Below are 18,913 nucleotides of genomic sequence, written 5' to 3'. Positions count from 1 at the left end.
ATTTAGAGGAATTATAACAAATATTTTGCAATAGAAAAAGTAAACACACTCTTTAAGTAGGTATGCCATGTTAACTGGAAATACTCTTTAATACATTTTAAATGTAAAGATATAAGACCACCCATCCAGCACCTCAACAAACTTTTGAGGGGTCAATCAGTTTCTAATTTGTATTGACTCTTCTCTCATGGTTTCCACTTCACAGCCCTCTTCCTTTATAACATTTGTTCATGCCTCTTCTACAATAATTACCATAAGTTTTGATTTCTGTTGTACTTTAGAATTTGATAATGGAACCTCTTGGTTCCTGCACTGATTTGGGCTGGAGTAGAGTAAATTTTCATCACAGTAGTTGGTATGGGGCTATGTTTCGAATTTGAGCTGAAAATGGTGTTGATAATACGGGGATGTTTTTGTTATTGCTGAGCAGTGCTAACACATAGTCAAGGCCTTTTTGCTCCTCATCCCATCCCACCAGAGAGTGGGCTGTGGGTGCACAATGAGTTGGGAGGGGACACAGCTGGGACTGCTGCCCCTAACTGACCAAAAGGACATTCCATACCATATGGCCTCATGCTCGCTATATGAAGTTGGGAGAAGAAGAAAGAAGGGAGGGATGTTCAGAGTGTTGGCATTTGTCTTCCTAAGTCACCGTTACACATGATGGAGTCCTGCTTTCTGGGGATGGCTGAACAACTACCTGCCCCTGGGAAGTGGGTGAATAAATTCCTTGTGTTGCTTTGCTTGCATGCATGGCTTTTGCTTTACCTATTAAACTGCCTTTATCTCAACCTACAAGTTTTCTCACTTTTACCCTTCCAACTCTCTCTCCCATCTCACCAGGGGAAGTGAGTGACCAGCTGTATGGGTCTGAGTTGCTAATTGGGGTTAAACCACAGCAGCTCCATAAACAAAAAAGAATTATTGGAAAAACTGAGACAGTAATTTTACCCACGTGTAGAGGTAAATGGGGGCAAACATAAGACAGAAATAAAACAGGGAACTTATATTCATTTATTACAAATTTTCATCTTTATTAATTTCTATGTCCCACTTTCTATTGGTACTGTTCTTTCTCATATATATTGAAGTTTTTCTTTTACTTGAAGCCAGTCTGGAACTGAGTGACACCTTGGCTGCTAGTGAACAACTTGAAAATGGAAGACAAGATCTAATCAGAGAGACTAATTAGGGTACCCAGTCAGGATAGAGCCTTGAATATTCACTGCACATTTTTTGGAAACACAGTACTGTGAAAATCCTTGCACTCAAGCTGATTGATACAGTCTGCCAGCCAATCATCCTTAGTGATCAGTGTAAAATAATGAAAAAGATTAGAAAAGTAACATCCATAAAAGTTTCAGAAATTGTTTAACTGAAAAATCTAACAGTCTTAGATAAACAGTCTTGCACTTGCAACCGTGCAATGTCTTGATTGAAAGACTGAATTTTATAGCAATGCCTTGTTGTAATCATTCGCTTCAGTTTTGCAAGGGGAAACTTCATTCAGAGATCAGATCACAGAGGCTGAGCAATAATAGAAAATTATAGAAAATTATAGAGGACAGCTGTGAGAATGGAAGACAAACACACCTGGTGGAATGAAATGTCTTCTGACTGTTTTACAAGGCAAAACCAAAGTGGATTGCTTTTACTGTTTGGGTGTTGTTTGTCTGTGCTTACCAGGTGTAAAACCCAGTACCTCTGTGGGCGTGCCCCAGTCAGATGTCACTGGGAAGTCCAAGGAGCACCTTATACCTGTGCCTCTGTGCTAATTTCTTCATTTGCATGATCTGGGTAGGAAGAAGAACATGTGCTGATTTGGAATTCAAATATCAGTATCAAAGATGTGTGATATCAGCATGGCAAATTGAACTGTAGGCATGTTATTTCTCATCGCGTCAGCAATACACCTTCTGCTTACCTTTGAACCATTCCCCCATATAGACTAAACAAGTATGGAAGAATAATTTCTTGTTCTTGCACTGGCTTCAAACCAGTCCAGTAATGGCTGTTGTTACCCTATTCAGAGGCATTTGAACACTTGATGTTTCTGTTCTTATGGACGTTCATGGAAAATAAGTACTGGGCCTGTAGCAGGAATGAACTGAAAGATGGATTGATCTTCCTATTATAACTATTTGAAAGTTGGGCAATGGAAAACTTCAAGATTTTCCCTTTTGATTGAAGGAAGAGAGCTGATGTCAGAAAACGTATGGAAGCACGAGTTTAGCAGTAGTGACTAATCACAGATATTGAAAGCTATAATGTGACTCATAGAGACACCATGCAAGGAGTAACATGTAGCCACCCCGCTCATTTAACTCTTGTTGTCTGCTTTCGTTCCCATAAACAAAAACAGGGTTCTAACCAGCAATATCAGTGGTTCTTTAACCTACCTTTCACTGTTGCTTGTGCAGTGGGTAAGCAAAAGGCCAGCTGAGAATTTTATTCCCTATAATGAGTACACTTCATGATATACTTGATAGAGTCCTTGACAAGAGTGTTCTACAGAAGGAGTAGCTAAGTACTAGCTGAAACATTGTGTTCTCGAAAGAGTAAATGCTTTGGTTCACTGCCAAGTTTCTGTTTGATTACAAAGAAATTGGAAAGGGACATCCATCCAGGTCTAATAAAGCAGTTGTTCATTTCTTTCAGAAAATAATGAGCAAAAAAACTTTATTACAATAGATAAAACATTTGGCAGTTTATGTATTTATTTGCATATCTTCAAGGCTTGTGGGTAAAATAGACACCTGCTAAATGTATGGTGTGACTGATGGTAAAAATGGGTTCTTTTCACAGGTTTGTTCTTTTCAACCAAGCAGTCTTAAGAATTTTGCCATTTACATAACATAGTGTAAATTGTTTCACAGTAAATCTGCTTAGCAACTTTATTTATGGGAGAATGATGTGCATTTTCTATGACACCTAATACTTTGGGTTTTTATTTTCTCAAAATTGTTGTTTTACTCCCTTCTCCCCCAATTATTTATAGTTAAGATCTGTTTAGGCACTTTGTCTGAAAGGTAAGTTTCAATAGGATCCTGTTATAGTGCAGAGTTTTGTGTTTGAAGTATTAATGCGTGGCACTTCTATGCAATGCTTTTTATTTATTCTTTTTCTGTGGGCTTTCAGATGCAAAATAACACGAGATTTGGCCTTTTTAAAGTATTTAATTGCTGGGGTGGTGAATCTGTCCTGAAAGATTGGGAGACTTCTATTAGACACTGTTTTCTTGCCAGTTTAGACATGCAACCATGCTTCCAGCTCTCCTTTCCATTAGTGTATAATAGATTTATTATTTGTATCATGGTAAGATTCAGAGTTCACATTTAGGGTCTGACTGGGGTAAATGTGGGGAAAAAACAATGAAAAGACATTAATTTCCAACCTCTCCAGCCTCTGGCCTGGCGAAAATCTTGCCTTTTCTTCCTTTATGTGCTTCGTAGTTACTGCTGCAGTACAGTTGAGGGATGTGCTTCAGATACTTCCTTGTGTAAGACCCACTTGGAAGAACAAATTAACCCTAGCAACAACTTTTCTAGCACTGTCGGGCTTTGTCTTCTCCCCACCCTTTCCATGGGCAATTAGCTGATGTGTATGTACATACCAGTGGACATGAACAGCCAGCCAGCCGGCCACCCACCCACCCCCACACATGCATGTTCTCCCTAGCCTGTCCTAGCCCAGAAATTTCTGGGTTTTTTTTGGATACTTATTTGCCTTTTCTTTCTACCTCTGTGCTTTCTAGCAAGTTTCTCTGTTTTCATGTCTGGTCACTGAACAGTGGGGTTCTTGGGCAGTTGTGAGCTGATATCCTTGGGTTCTTGGTTTTGTTGTTTGCCCTTTTGACAGTACATGGCCTTTTCCAAGGGCTTCTGACAGTCTATAGTGAGCAACCAGCTCCTCACTGGTACCTTGCATACCTGTCCTCGGGGATGGCTTATCCTCTGGAGTACTGAAGAATTCAGTTCTGCCTAAGAAATTATTCATGAAGATTTTGCAAACTACTCAGAGCTTCAGGTGGAGGTTGTAGTGGGAATGCAGTGCCAAGAAAAGCCTCTGACCATGCTTAGTTAGACAAGAAGGGTTTTCCTTCTTTCCTTTTACACTATTCAGGTCTTTTTGCTAATGTTTACTCATGGACACAACCTCTTCTTTAAAAAAGTGAGGAATTCTGTCAGAGGCTTCTTTTTCCTTGAGAGGGTGAATTAACCAGCGCTAAGGTCTGTGCTGCTCTGCATTACCGCATGGAACCAAACAATAAACTTAAAAGCCAGACTGGCCCTTCTAAACCACAGTCAGTTCCAAGCCTACTTGTTTTAGGCAGGTGGAGACTGCATATGGATCCCAGAGAATGAGAGCCTTGCTGTTATGCTGCACTTCGTAGCTAGTTTATACTGTTATAACTTTGTTGCTATGTGAAGTTTAGCGTGGAACAACAAATTCCACTCTGCTTTTTTTTGAGTAAAGTCAGTTCTACCCATGGAGGTGAGGGTGGAGCCTACACTGATAGGTCTCACTTCTGACTTCTATGGCTCAGGTAAATGACTTATCCAATATCATTGTTTAGTGGACTGGAGGGAAAAGCTTGAGATTTCTGTAACAGAACAATATTTACTATTCTAGTCTTTGTGGTATGTAAGGGTACAGGATAAAGAGGAATATGCACTTTCAATTCTACAGATACATTAAAAAAAGTGTTTTAAGGGCAAAGTATTTTCAACAGTTGTTTTTAACTAACGAGAGGATTGGATGGTTTGTGACTCTCAATATAGGGTGTTAGTTTAAATTTGAGAGGCACTTGGTGCACATTACAATTTTTACCCCTATTTTGTTTGTTAATTTAGGCATGTCATTTTAACCATACTGTTAACCACCTCAAAGACTATTTTCTCCGTGTCAGCACTGCATTGCCTGGAGCTGCTTTCTTTATCACAATATTCATTCACCTTGTAGAAAACAGTTCCTAGGAAAGACAATTGTCTTTGCTTTGCTCCTACTTTACTGACTTTTACAAAACTCTGACTGGGAGTCCAGTTCTACAGGAACAGGAAGTCATGTGCAATGCTGAGGACACATTTTCTGTAGAAAGAAAATACCTATTGAAAACAAAATGAAAAAGACCATACGCGGCATATTAGTAAGACTCTGCTACAGAAGGTGATTTTGTGGTGTAAGCATCATGTCTAAAACTTTTACTATAATTCTGGACACAAGTTGAAATTTAGGCAGAATTGGCTCAGACCTGCATTTCTGAGTTGTAATAACTGCACATATGTGTTTGCAGATCTAAAATGTGAAACATTTTTGGACATGGCATGGTTCTCCTGTTTAAGAGAAAATGCACAATGGACCATAAAAGATACATACTTTGCACCAGGTATTTTCTCCCTCTGCTTCTTCTGTTAAGCTGGCAGTTTTCTGGCCACAGAAAACATCAAAGTGATTTGAAGTGAAAGTCACTAGTTAGGTACAGAAATGTGGAAGCATTGCTTGTGTGGAGAATGATTAGGAAAAAAGAGAAACCCCTAATCTACTGAGGTGTGTATCTACTTAGCTCCAAATTCAAAATGAGGGAAGGGAAAAAAAACTCTTCCAATTCATCTTAATAAGATGACCGTAAGTTGGCAAGTCTTTATTTTTATTACTCTGTCTACTCCAGCATCCTCAGCTAGGAGTCAAATTGTTGGCACAGAAACATCCACTTTTCTTGGTCTTGTTCCACTCTCCTTCCAGTATTAGCTTCAGGACTCTATACAGGATTAATCTAAAGGGAGGAAAAAAGCATTAAGCAAAGCAATAAAAATAATTAATCTAAGTTTTAAAGAGATATTTTCCCCTTCTTCTGCCATTCCTTTGCTACAAATGTGCAAATATTTTTCCCTTCAGTGGGAGGCTGAGAGGTGCTATTTGCTTTACTGGAATATAGCTTCCCCCCGTCCTCTCCTCTCCAGTCTATTTGCCCCAGTCTTAAGGGCTGTCATCAAGGACTGCCTTATATGTTACTGGAGTTCACTGTTGTTGAAAGCTAATCTCGGATATCAGCTAAAACCATCAAATCATCCATGTGCAGCTGTGCAGTGAGTCTGGGAGGACTCCACTCCATGTTCTTCAGCCTTTTTAATTTTTATCTTTTGGTCTTGTTTTGTTCATGACATATTTATGACCAGTGGGGTTGAGATGAAAAGTCTTTATATACACACATGAAAAAAATCACTGCTATACTAGTTTTTCTTTTTTCTTCTAATGATGTTTCATTCCAACAAGCTCTCTGTATCTAGCCAGGGTTCTGCTTAATTAGATATTTAAATGATTGGAGCAATGCTGTTTCTTTAACTCCTAACTGCGACAAACACATACGAAACATACTGTTGGCGGCATTTAATCAACAGCAGTCAATTTATCATTTTCACAGTTTTACTGAGTGGTTATGAATCACTAAAATCACAGGTATTGTAGATGCAGCGTTGTGGCACTATCATTAACAAATATACAGTGCACAGAGGGATGACTTGGTAATTGAGTGGGACTAATAAGAATACATCATTTAGCTGTGTGTGACAAACTGTGCCTCAAAACACAACCATGGAAAATTCACGTTTTGCTTAATAAATAAATTACACAGCCAATGTATTATACATAATTTGTGTCCTCATGGATTTGAATGATGTATAATGCATAGTTCAAGTCATTTATTTATTAAGACTAACTATATATATTGTAGGTGGGGAATTTTAAACTCTAGAGTAAGACCTGCATAGGTAACTGTTACAACTACTGAGTTTGATTGGACAGCAAATGAGGCTGTGCATTTGGGGAGCTGCAAACACAGGCAAGTGTTTCTAATGTTACAAGCTCCAGTGTGTTTATAAACTTCACTTTCCTCCATTAATTTGAGGGATAAGAGGACTAAAGTTGAAGCTTCACTGGAGAGGTATTCTGCTTATTCAACAACGGAAAACAAAGTATTTTTTCAATAAAAAGGAAATACTGATTGCAGCAAGGAGCTTTGCTGCATTGAGGTAATAACCAACGCTTCTCTAATGTTTTGGAAGAGGCAGTTTTACACTTCTGGGCATCTAGACTTGTTGGCCATTTCAAAGAAAATAGGAAATAAAAAAAATATCCTCTTGAGCATCTTGAGGAATAAATGAATATTTGACCTACTGATGCTTTCAAAATAATTTTCAATAGGTGCTCTCAAGTTTTCCAGCTAACATTCTCTGCAGCTGGCCTATGGCATTCTGTTTGACGACTTTCACAACTCTCTGTTTAAACTACTGTTTCCTCCAGGTTCCTCTGGTTTGTTTGTTTCTTTGTTTTCATGGTGTCTAGCAACTCTGATTTAATTTCAGGAAATATTTGTCTTCTTGTACATGATTGACTGAGTTGTAGTATTTTGTGGGACCTTTCTTAAAGCATCTGAAGTTGAATAAATTCTGAAAAAGTAATTTTTAAAAACAAAACTGGGTTTTTTTTAAAATATCATTACTGCTGAGAATCTCCAACTAAAAGGAAAAAATAAGTACTAAATAAATAGGTCTTATTAACTTGAATTGAACAGCAGTGAACAACCATTATTTCAACTTCACATTGAACAGTATATATAGAGTCAACAACTTCCACCTTGAGTTTCCCCTGAAACATTACCTATAGACTGCATAAATCTGCATGTAAACAGGTTTTTAAAGGCAGACTAGAACAGTCCTTTTTCTGACATTGGCAGAAAAGGTTGGCTTGCTAAAAAAAATATACTGTATGAAACCACCATAAGTATCCTAGGCGAATCTGTAAGAGGTGGGAATATTAGCCCTGGGAATAGTGTTAAGGCTTTTATCTCAGCAGATAATTTTTAAAAGAACCCATGAAAACAACAAAACAAACCAACCCTTTTTTTTCTTACTCCAGAACCAAGGCAGTGATTTTTTTGCCTTTTTTTTTCCATCACATATTTGTAACCAATTCTGAAACCTTACTGAGATTCAAAGTTGTAGAAGCTTTATCCAGATCTGAATTTCTTTGACACCACAGAGGTGTCTGAAATTTCTGTTCTACTTTTGGAAAAAAGCCTCAAAAAACCAAACCACCAGATTTAACTCTTTCGTTGAACATGTTTTGGCTTAAACTTAAAATAAACTCCCCAAGAGGGAATCTTCAATGAATTTGCTTTGAGCAAGCCAAGGCTGAGTCACTCAGCACACAGCCTTGATCGGGAGGCAGCAACAGACAAAAGCTGATTTTTTTCTGGTAAATTATCTTTTAGGTTTGGGATGTTATTATGCTTAAAATTTAAAGCAAACTGAAATAACGGAAGCTGGGTAAAGAAAAGCCGAAATGCTAGAGGACTAACTTTCCTCACATAGTTTCCTTTCCTAGGCATAGTTTCCTTTTTTGGAGCTACAAAGCAATGTGTATCAAGTTTTGAATCCTACCTGACAGGCAGCCTTCCACAGCATGTTTAACCTTGCCTTCGATAGTGCTTGCTTAGCTGTTGCTGCAGTTCAAACTAGGAGTATAATGCTTCACATAAGAAGGTATGATAGGTGTTAATTCTCCATTACTTTTTTTCATCCTTAAATATCATACTAGGAAGATATTCAGCGCAGGTAATCTCTCCTTTTTTAAAAACTGGTATTTTCCTCTAAACTTCAGCTGAAGTCATGGCAGAAACCTGGTAACATCCTACCATCTGCTTGTTCAAAGAGCACCACACAAGAGGAAATACCTAAATATCTATGAGAATATCAGCTTCATATCATAAGTGAAACCAATGCAAATCTTAAACCTATTGATCCATTGCAAAGTATGACTAAATGGATAACATGATTTTCCTAACTTCCCAGAAAATACGAGTTGTGCTCGAGGCCTTTGGAAATTTCACAGCCTGGCTTCGTATTGTATCAACTTACAGATGTCATTGATTTGTTTTCTTCAACAGGGTTGTACCTTACTTGAGAGCAGGCTTTTCATCTTTTCTGTCTGTGGGATCAAGATGATCTTACAGTTGACTGTGTAGCTGACAATTTAAATTCAAATTGAAGGATGACTGTTTTTGCCAATAATTAAGTACAGACTCTAGCCACTAACTCTTCCCTGATTTGTATCATCAATGCTTTGGTGTCTTTCTTTTGGCCCAACTGTACTCTCTTCATCTTTCTTTCTCTTTGCTAGAAAGCCACCAAAGCTGAAACTTCTAGAGAAATATTACTAACCAGCACTTAAAATCTCTCACTTGATGAGAAAGCACCAAAGTGCTAAATTTTCAGAGCCCTAAAACACATCAGTGTGAGTATTACACGTACTGACCCAGCTTGGTGAAACCAGCCTGGTGTTCTCAAGCAGTGGGGTTGGGTTACAAAAACCCTGCATGCCCTGGCACTAAATATGGTCTGAGGGTAGGTAAATGGCTATTGGTCCCAAATGTCTGTAAAAGAAATGAGTGAAAACGTAGCATGCCAGTAAACTTATTCACCTTCTTTTCCAATATTTTTGGACAGCTTTCAGCTGCATCTGTCTACTTCCTCCCAACTCTTTTCAAAGAAAATAGGGAGAGTCAGAGTAAGACATGGAATTAATTGCAATGCATCGTCCCCTCTTTTAATGCTTGTAACAAGCCAATGAGCACTGAAAGGACCCTTGGTATAATAATGTGTAAAAAAAAAATGTATATATACTGATTAAGGCTGCTGGGTAATAAAACGTCCTTGGTATAATTTGAGTCATTTCTCTTCGTGGTTCTGCTATTAACCCTACAAGAGCCAGTGCCTGCATTTTGGTACACTGCCTTGTTACTCTAGCCTTTCTGATCCCCCAGAATTAAACTTATGCTAACAGGTCTGCAAGATAAAAATGCAGGCACAGGAATGGTTAGGCCCCTGCGGTCACCAAGATAAATTAAATAATTTAAATTGACCTAGGGGCCTGTGTGTAGAATAATCCTCCACTTAGATGACCCAGTGATTCTTAACTCATTTCTAAGTCTGTATCCAGTCAATGTGAAAGTGTTAATGTTCCTGTATCACAGTACACTGATTACACTTATCTTTTTCATACCCAATAACCAGAGACGATGATTATATTATTCATAAGATATTTTTACCTGAAGTAATAAAGCATGCAGCTTTAGTTATTATTTCCTAATCTTTTTTTTTTAACTGTACCTTTTTCTCCAGCCCCAGGGATAACCCTACAATTTATATTAAAAACTTTCTTCCCTTCCACACCTTTCTTTTTTTATCTCTGTCTATGCAAAGCTGGTATAATTGTCTCAGCAATGTGGTGTTTATGTGAAAATTCTTGTGCCTTTCAGGGGATACTATTCCTGCAGGGCTGGCCAAAACATCCTTTCTTTTTAAATTGAAAAATAAAATTGGAGAGGGGTAATGTGTGAGAAAGAGGCTTATATCGGCACGTCTTCTCTTACCTTAATCAGGTAATACACAAGGCAAAAATGTCTGACATGTCCACAAACAGTTACTGTGCTGCCTGCCATATGCTACCCTAGCGTTCCAGATGGACGGAGAATCTGTGAAAGTCATGTTTCATGAGCATTCCCTTCAGGCTCCCTGGAACCTCCAGGACACAGCTGGGGAGATGTATGCACACACCAGTGCAGCAGTGTGGGGGTCCGTGTGTGTACTTGTGGGAGAGAGAAAGAGCATAGATGTTTGGTTAGCAATGAGGCTGGTTCTAAATAATTTTGAGACAACTAAAGGGGAGGGGGAGTGATGTGAAATATTACATTTGACTTCACGTGGCATGCCAAGAAAATTTCCAAGTAGGATTTCTAGAACTCATTTACTCTCAAATTCACCGATATGTGAGGCTTTATTTAATTTCCAAGGGTGGCACCACATATTATGCCACAGAAAGATGGTAAGAATGTACAGGCAAGCAATGAATGGGTCTAATCCCTACCTCGCATAAAAGCTGAAGGTAAAGGGAAGTTCCCAATCTTTCTGCAAGGCCATTAGCAAAATTTGTGTTTACATTTAAATAGCACCAACCCAGGGTTTTTCTCTCCTGGGACTTTCAGTTGTGTTATAATGTCCTAATTATGGTTCTTGAATCAGGCACCGGAGGAAGATTTTTATCTGGCCACTTGAATATAAGTTGTGTTTAACATGACTGCTAGGACTTGTTTTTCTCCTAAAATCTACACATGAATGAGTTGAACTTAGCCAAAACATGGCTAGAAAACTGACCATTAATCTGCTTGATCCTGAGAACATGTGGCAAAAAGCTTGAACCAGGCCTTACTGCACCCCCACTTCTTTGAATGCTATAGCTGTCCTCTCTGCTCACCCTCCAAGTGGCTCTAGGAGGTCTGCTTTCCACCCAGCCTTTTCCTTCCTCTTGTTTTTTTTTTTCCTTCATGTGGACAAGCTCTTGGAATCCGTCTTAGCCTTTCACCAGGAGGGTAGCAAGTCAGAGGAAGGTGTACTCCTCCACCTGCCTTCCTCTCCCAGCTGTGCTGCAAGACAAGGCAAGGGAAACCCCAGTGAAATGAAACTCCAGTTTATCCTAGATGGCCCAACACATAAGCAAGAGAGTGCTCAGTTGCTACTGAACATAACCACATCTCTATGTATAAGGCTACCTCCCCCTTTCATTGCAGGTCTAAAATTATAGATGGAGGGCTATCTATAGGAAGCTGTAAATACAGTAGAAAGACATCTGCCTCTTTTAGGTTATAGTTATTTCCTATGATTTACTTGAATCATATAATTTTCTGGAAAATAGTGAACCATTTTGATGGCCATAACATTAAATGAAGTTTAAGCTAATTGAAATTTTGTGACCAAAAATAAGCCTTTTGTTGAAAATTTCCCAGCCAACTATGTTCTTAACAAGTACATAATATAGAAAAACATGCACTTGTTGGGTGACTCGGTGTCAGCCTTCACCACTTTATGCATGGTCTGGTCTTTTCAAATGATAGTGTTTTTGCAGTTGCTGTTAACTTAAAGGCAAAACATAACATAAATTCTTTGTATTATGCAGATGATCAGTGATGTTTGTGAGGTTATGATCAACATGGGTAGCCCGATTGACCACAGCAAGTTTCTGTATAAACTGCAGGAAAAAAACCCATGAAATCCTGCCCTGTAAGATAGTTGTTGCCTTTCCAAATTAAGAAATAGAATAAATCTATTTAAATACATCACTTACAACAACTTCCTGCAGTTTCTATTATACTGGGATACTCATAAAGTTCTTATTCATGGGTGGAAGGGGGTTCTCTGGACTTTGCAGGCAAAAATGCTTCTGTGCACAGAGAATTTAAATATTTTTTTCCTGGCAGCAAGCTCACATATTCACATTTGCACCAGAAGTAACCAGGTTTTACTCAGATTTTAGGCAGCACTGGGAGATTCCTGTGCATGCCGAGACCTCACTTCCTCTGTTGGGAGAATGATGCTGGTGGGAATAGCAGCTCATGGATGGCTTTTCACCCTCCATGGGGGAAACAGTCCAAAGTGAGAAGAAAAAAATACCCCATAAAAGCTCTACTTCAGAACTGGAGTGGGGGGTAGAAGGGGAAAGCTAAGTCAATGAGGCAGAGGCTGGTGTGAGAGCAGCGCATGTTTTGGCTGCCATGACCCTGAGGGCATCCACAACCCTTCCTGTCCCTGTCCATCCCCCTGGCTTTCCCCTACCCTGCCCAGGCCCAGGTCCCCATCTCAGTCCCTAGAGTTAGTCAGCCCATGCCCCAGTGTTGCTGCAGCAGGGCCAGTCTCCAGCACCCCACAACCTGACCCTGCCTGACCATGGATGCTGAGCCAGGTCTACCCAGAGGCCCATGGCCTGGACCAACCCTTTTCCTAGTTCCCAGGAAGGTGCCTGGTGCCAGGGGATGGGGCTGCCCTGGTATTCTTGGTTGCCCAGCCCTGCCCTCACAGACGCCCTGGAGATCTCCCACCTTCCTGGCCCCCAGGGAGCCCTGACTCCCCTATACACATGCCAACATTAATTTGTCTTTAATTCTACACAAAATCAACGTGCACTCTCACACAGATATTACCAGCTGATATAGGAATGGAAAGGTAATATCCTGACCATTTGTTTCTGTAACTTGATCATATAAACAGAGATATTACTTTAAGACTAAAAAAAAAAAAATCCACTGAAAAAAAATCAATGCTATTTTCCGTTCATTCTCATCAGAGAAGAAAAGGCCTTGGCCTTATCCCCAGCAAGTTTTACCCCCATAAGGCACTGCAGCCTCTGCCTTCCTTCCCTCCTTCCAGGGTTATAAATTAATATCTCATCATTGACCATAATATGCCCTGTAACTCTGTTTATTATTAGTGCGTATTTTAGACAGGTGGTAAGTATTGGCACTTTTTATTATGCTGATAAACAATGTTGGACTGCCAGGTGAAATGTGTTGTCGGCGTGATTTCTCACTTCCCTGTAGTCTCCCATGGCTTTCTGCCTGGGCTGAGGGAGCACAGAGCTCCAGCAGGTCTGCCTTTTGCAGCACCCCAATCCCCTCTCCTGATAGGATCAGCCGAGGGCTGTCACTCCTTTGCGATTCACGCTTTTAAGGGGTGTAATGCCACAACCAAGCATAGCTCTTAGGAAACCAAGCACAAATACAGGCATCTTCCCTTGCCTCCGGTCCTCATTTCCCTCATGAATGCCGCTGCTCTCTCAAATCCATTCCCTTTACTGTGCCGCAGCCTCGCAGGTCCTGCCCTCCTGAACTGCTGCTGTTTCTGAGATCTGGAGTGGGAGCTTGGTGTGAGGTGACCAGGAGACATGGATATATTTGTCTATTTATTGAAAAATCCTTAGGCTCACATACCCTCTGCTACTTACATGATGCTGCTGACATGTATCAGGTTCACACGTACTGCTCACACGTACGTGATATTGCCTCAAATGTATCAGAGTCTTTCTCAACTGTCTTTCAATCTCTCCTCTTGCAGCATTGCATCTACTTACCAGCTTTTCTTCTCAGACACCTTGCAGTATGTCACACAAGGTGTGTGTGTGTCTGTGTGGTATATCTAGGTAGAGCGCTGTGGGGAGATACCTGAGTGAGGTTCAGATTTGCCTGGGAGCAAATTCACCTTGATGATGCTGGAGGCACTAGCACTGTTATGTTGCTTTCAGTACATAAATTAGCTTGGCTGTGTTTTCAAAGCATGAATTGTATATACAAGTGTGCAGAGTCCTGTCTGGCAAGAACAGCAACCATTTTTCCTCTGCAACCCTCATGTCCAACTAAGAGATAAATGCAAAGAATTTTATGCAGCTTATTTATAGTCCATTTTTTTACCCACTTACAAACCCAAAAATGGGCACTAAGTGAAAAAAACCTGAAAAGAATATTGGTTTCAACTTTACTTAAATACTCAAATGGTAACAAATGCCAGGATTTTGGTTGTTACCTCTTTGTTCTTGGCATATTGTTCTTTGTTCTCTTCTTTGTGCATATGCAGTCATTCATGACCAAAGTGTGCTATTTTTCCCTGCCTTTACAGATTGAATCTAAGTTCTGTAATCAAAAGGGCTGTGGTAGGGATATAGTCAATGACTTAGAAGGAAATGGTGGTATATGATAACTGGATTTTGTTTTAACTTATTTTAGCAAAAATAATTTTGGTTTTCATAGGAGAAATCACCTCTCCTCTCTGCTCCCCTCCCCTCTCCTCTCCTGTCCTCTTCTCTCCTTTCCTGTCCTCTCCTCAAAGAAGATTATTTTGTGAAGTACTGAAAAACATGAAGGACAATATAGTCATTGGTTACTGCCAGCATGGCTCCATGAGAGGAAAGTCCTGCTTATCAAGTCTGAATTCCTTTTATGATAAGGTAACGCACCTAGCTGATTAAGGGAAGCCAGCTGGTAGAATTTTTTAGGATTTCAGCAGAGGTTTTGAGACCATCTCTCATAGTATCCTTCTGGACAAAATGTCCAGCATACAGATGGATAAACACATCATATGATGCAAACCACTGTAGGTGGAATTTAATGTTGATTTTGTCTGCTTCATGTATTTTTGTGGCATTTCAAATTTCTTTTCTTTAATTAAATACACCATCTACTGTCACTGTTCAGGTGGGTAAAGGAGTAAGTATGCAAAAGTGAGCAGGACTTAGGATCTGTAGTCACAGAGTTTTTTTTCCCATAGGTTGTGGCTGTGAAGACTGTAGGGTGTCACAGAACTGGTATCTCCATATTGCTGTGTGGGACTCAACTCCTCAGTCACCTTGCCTTGTTTGAAGACCGAGAACTTACTTTAGTACTCGTTCATACCATTCACTTTTGTTTCAGTGGCTACAGTTGTGGTAGTCATTGAGTTTACAAGAGCCAGTACCTTGGATAATGAAAGTTATCAACTTATCAAGTGAAATACTGAGGAAGGGGTAATGCAGTACCATAGCTCATGTGTTCTCCTGTCCTAGGTGCACCTCCTTTGTTCGTGCTATACAGGTGACACTGAATGAAGTGAGGATGGGGAAAGGGCATGGTAGCAGGTATGTATGTATGTATGTATGTATGTATATATGTATGTATGTATGTATGTATCATGCAGTCTTTTAGTGGAGATTTGCAGGGTCTGAAAACCTCTGTCCAGAGGAGAAGCTGCATACTGTTTTCCTGGGACAACAAAGTACAGTAGTAATCTCAATTGATGTTAAAAAATGGTGAGACCCTCATGTCATATGACATGCTAATTAAAAACGTAGAAATAAAATCCAGCCTTAACTCTTAAATTTTTCTAAAGGTGGGGGAATTCTGCATTTTACTCCATCTGGGCATGCTGCATGCTTAGGGGAGAAAATGTGACCATTTTGTCACATCCTAGCACTTGTCCGTTGGTATTGTGGAGACGTTCTGGTGAGGGATGCAGTACCCTGAATGAGAAGTTCCCTGATAACTGGGTGGCTAAAAGCTAGATCTGGATTTTTATGCCAGCGGCCATCTCTATTTAAAATGCAAGATAAATTAATCTCCTCCCCCAACATTATCAGAATCCCACAGATGGTGTTATTATAAATAAGTTCTGTTTATCTAAAATTATTAACATTTAACTCTAGGAGGAATAGTTATTGTCATGTGTGGTTCAGATCTTTAGAGATTCTACGGGTTTCTTTTGCCTCCAGCAAGATGCATATACAAAATGATAATATATATACTTGTTTTACTGGAATATATACCCTCTTCTAGGCTCTTATTTGTGAATATTTAGCTGACCAGCTGAAGTTAAGGAAGGAAAAAGTGTTAATCACAAGTGTGAAAACAACATTCATGAGAATCATTTAGGCTAAAGCTACCATACCAATGCTCATTATTGTAGGTCAATAATTAACAACCCGAGACAAAAAATGATCTTGTTGCATTGTAACATAAGGGTTAAGAAATCATTTTAAGTGTGGTGAGTTAGGATAGGTAGTTTGGGTGAAAATGGGGTTGGTAATGAAAAAACCTCCTGAAGGAAACCAGGCTATAATCAATTTTTAGACACTTCTGTAAAAAAAATTAGGTAATCCAATCAACGAATGCAAACGGAGCCATTTGGTTAGATGACCAATTACACTGGGGCAACAGTGACTCATTAATATTTGTGCCATATGTTTATGAAGTATCTAAGGGCTACATTAAGCAAACTTGAAGCAACTGGGATTTAACAGGTAACTCATGGAGAGAAAAAAAAAAGGCCTAGAGAATTGATTAACTTTATTTACTGGGAATGGTATGCCTCCTTTTCCGAACAAAGTCATCCTCAGTGTCCTTGCCCTACTATATTAATGATGGACTTTGTGTCTATATTTTGCTCTGAATCATTTCGGATAACTCAGGTTGATGAGCTTTCTGTTTTCCTTGAAACGTAGTCTGTGTTCCTAAATTAAAAGAAATGTAAAGCTCTCTACATTTATGCAGTCATTAATTAACCTGCAACAACTTAGTGGCACCAGGGGACTGAGTATGTTAAAAATAGATGTCAAAGTCAATGGCAACTTTGACTAACTTTTCTGGGTTTTTGTCACTAAAGCACTTAACTGTATTTAATTGAACTGGCTACCTGAAATCATAATGATGTAGTATCATATATTAAGACCGTCAAGGTTTTCATTGGTCATATGGTTGTTGCTCTCTTAGCCCACTTCATATTTAATGCCCTGTACTGTACCTCTAGTCCAGGTCTCAAACAAATTCTGAGAAGCAATATCTTTTAGAAAACTCCTGTATTGGTCAAATAGGGAAAACTTGTTTCTTTGTTCATGGTAGTTTCCTTCCGCTTTGGAACTGAAAGTGCTGAATTGGAGAAATTGAAGTTCAAACCATGCTCATGGTCATGATGTTTGGCGTGGTCAGATAGTTTGGTGTTTAGAGGCACAGAAAGACAAGGGTGAGCTTTTTAGCAAAGGAAAATTCCCAAGTAGCGATAATCCAAGGTCAAATATTGGAAGTTGAAAGTACAAGCTAGGAAAGGAATTCTGTTTCAGGGTTTTACATTTTCATTTGCTACCATCATAACTTGGGGAGGAGGAGAATCTGTTTGACTAACTGTCCTCATAGATACTGATGTCTGACTTGTTAAACTTCAGAGCTCTGGTTTGATGCTAAGGGCACCCTCAGATTCATTACATAAATTCTTAGCTGTTATTTCTGTATTATATGCAAAATCAGCTGTTTTGATAATGTGAAAGCACTATGAGCTTAGCCTGTGCTTAAGACCCAGTAGGGCTCACATGCTATCTGCAGCTAGGATTTAATGTGGTAGGGATTCTTTGAACACATACTGTTCAGAAATCATAATAGGGAGATAATTATTCCTCTTTTACCTTATTTAATATAGGCAGTTTAGAGTGGCCAACTAGGATGTAGGAGAATCAAACTCCACTCTGGTGAAGGAATAACTTGAGGCTTGATTTCTTACTCACTTCTTTGACATCCAGGGAGAGCTACATGGCTCCAAAACTCAACGGGAGAGAAATGCAAAGCTTCAGCCTAGAGTCAAGCCCCTAAATTTATCTGAAGAGTAGGTCTTATGCCACTTCTTTTACTTATGAGCACAATTCACCTGAGCTGTCTTAGGCTGGTTTTTTTGAGGGCCACACCATCTTCTTTGTATTCTATCTGTAGCTGACAGCTGGCACTCAACCCATAGCTGGCATTTCCATTAGGTGCCAAGGTTAATCGCAAAAATAGCAAAGACAAAGTTTACAGTACCAAGTCTAACTTCTTATGTGAATCTAACCCAGTTTGGTTTTTACCTAGAACTAATAAACACAATAGAAGTTCTTCAATGGGCTTCACAGGGTTTTTTAACTACTTCTTTTCCCCTCTACTACAGACTCTCTCTGTTCTAAAACAATTTCACAGTCTATCAGACTTTATTCCTATGAAAGCTTTTCAGGGAATCAATCCACATTTTCACTTCTTCTTAGAGTGAAATAATGCATCACCATGCCTAGAGTTCTGTATCCTCATTCCAGTCTCATGACTGTAATGTTTTTCCTACTGTAAAGAATAATTCTTTAGTGTTGACACACTTCAATCCACCAGATGTCAGCTGTTAGGACTTTCTGCAAAGTGATATCATGTTCTTCCAGGCCTGTTTGTGAGTCAGCTGAAAGGACTCTACAGTGCTGGTGAGGAGGGCCTTATTTTCCATCTGCGACAAAGTTGCTTTCTTCCTAATTAAGACAGTGGAAAGTTTTACTTTGTCTTCATTGTTGCAAAGTAGAGGACAGGAAAAGAGAAATTTGATTAGAACCTCCTATGTGCAACGTTTTGACCCTGACTAGTCTGACAAGTAACAAGCAAGAGGTAATTTTTTTCTGTTAAATTAATTTATTTCTTTCATGTTCCTGTAAAACAGTGGAAGCTGAAGTAAAAAAGATGAACCACTAACAAATAATGGAGTTTTATCATTGTCCATAAAGAACA

The sequence above is a fragment of the Manacus candei genome, unplaced genomic scaffold (genome assembly GCF_025592945.1).
Source record: "Manacus candei isolate 608988 ecotype Guabito, Panama unplaced genomic scaffold, ASM2559294v1 h1tg000088l, whole genome shotgun sequence".
NCBI lineage: Eukaryota > Metazoa > Chordata > Aves > Passeriformes > Pipridae > Manacus > Manacus candei.
This window is presented reverse-complemented; position numbering follows the sequence as displayed.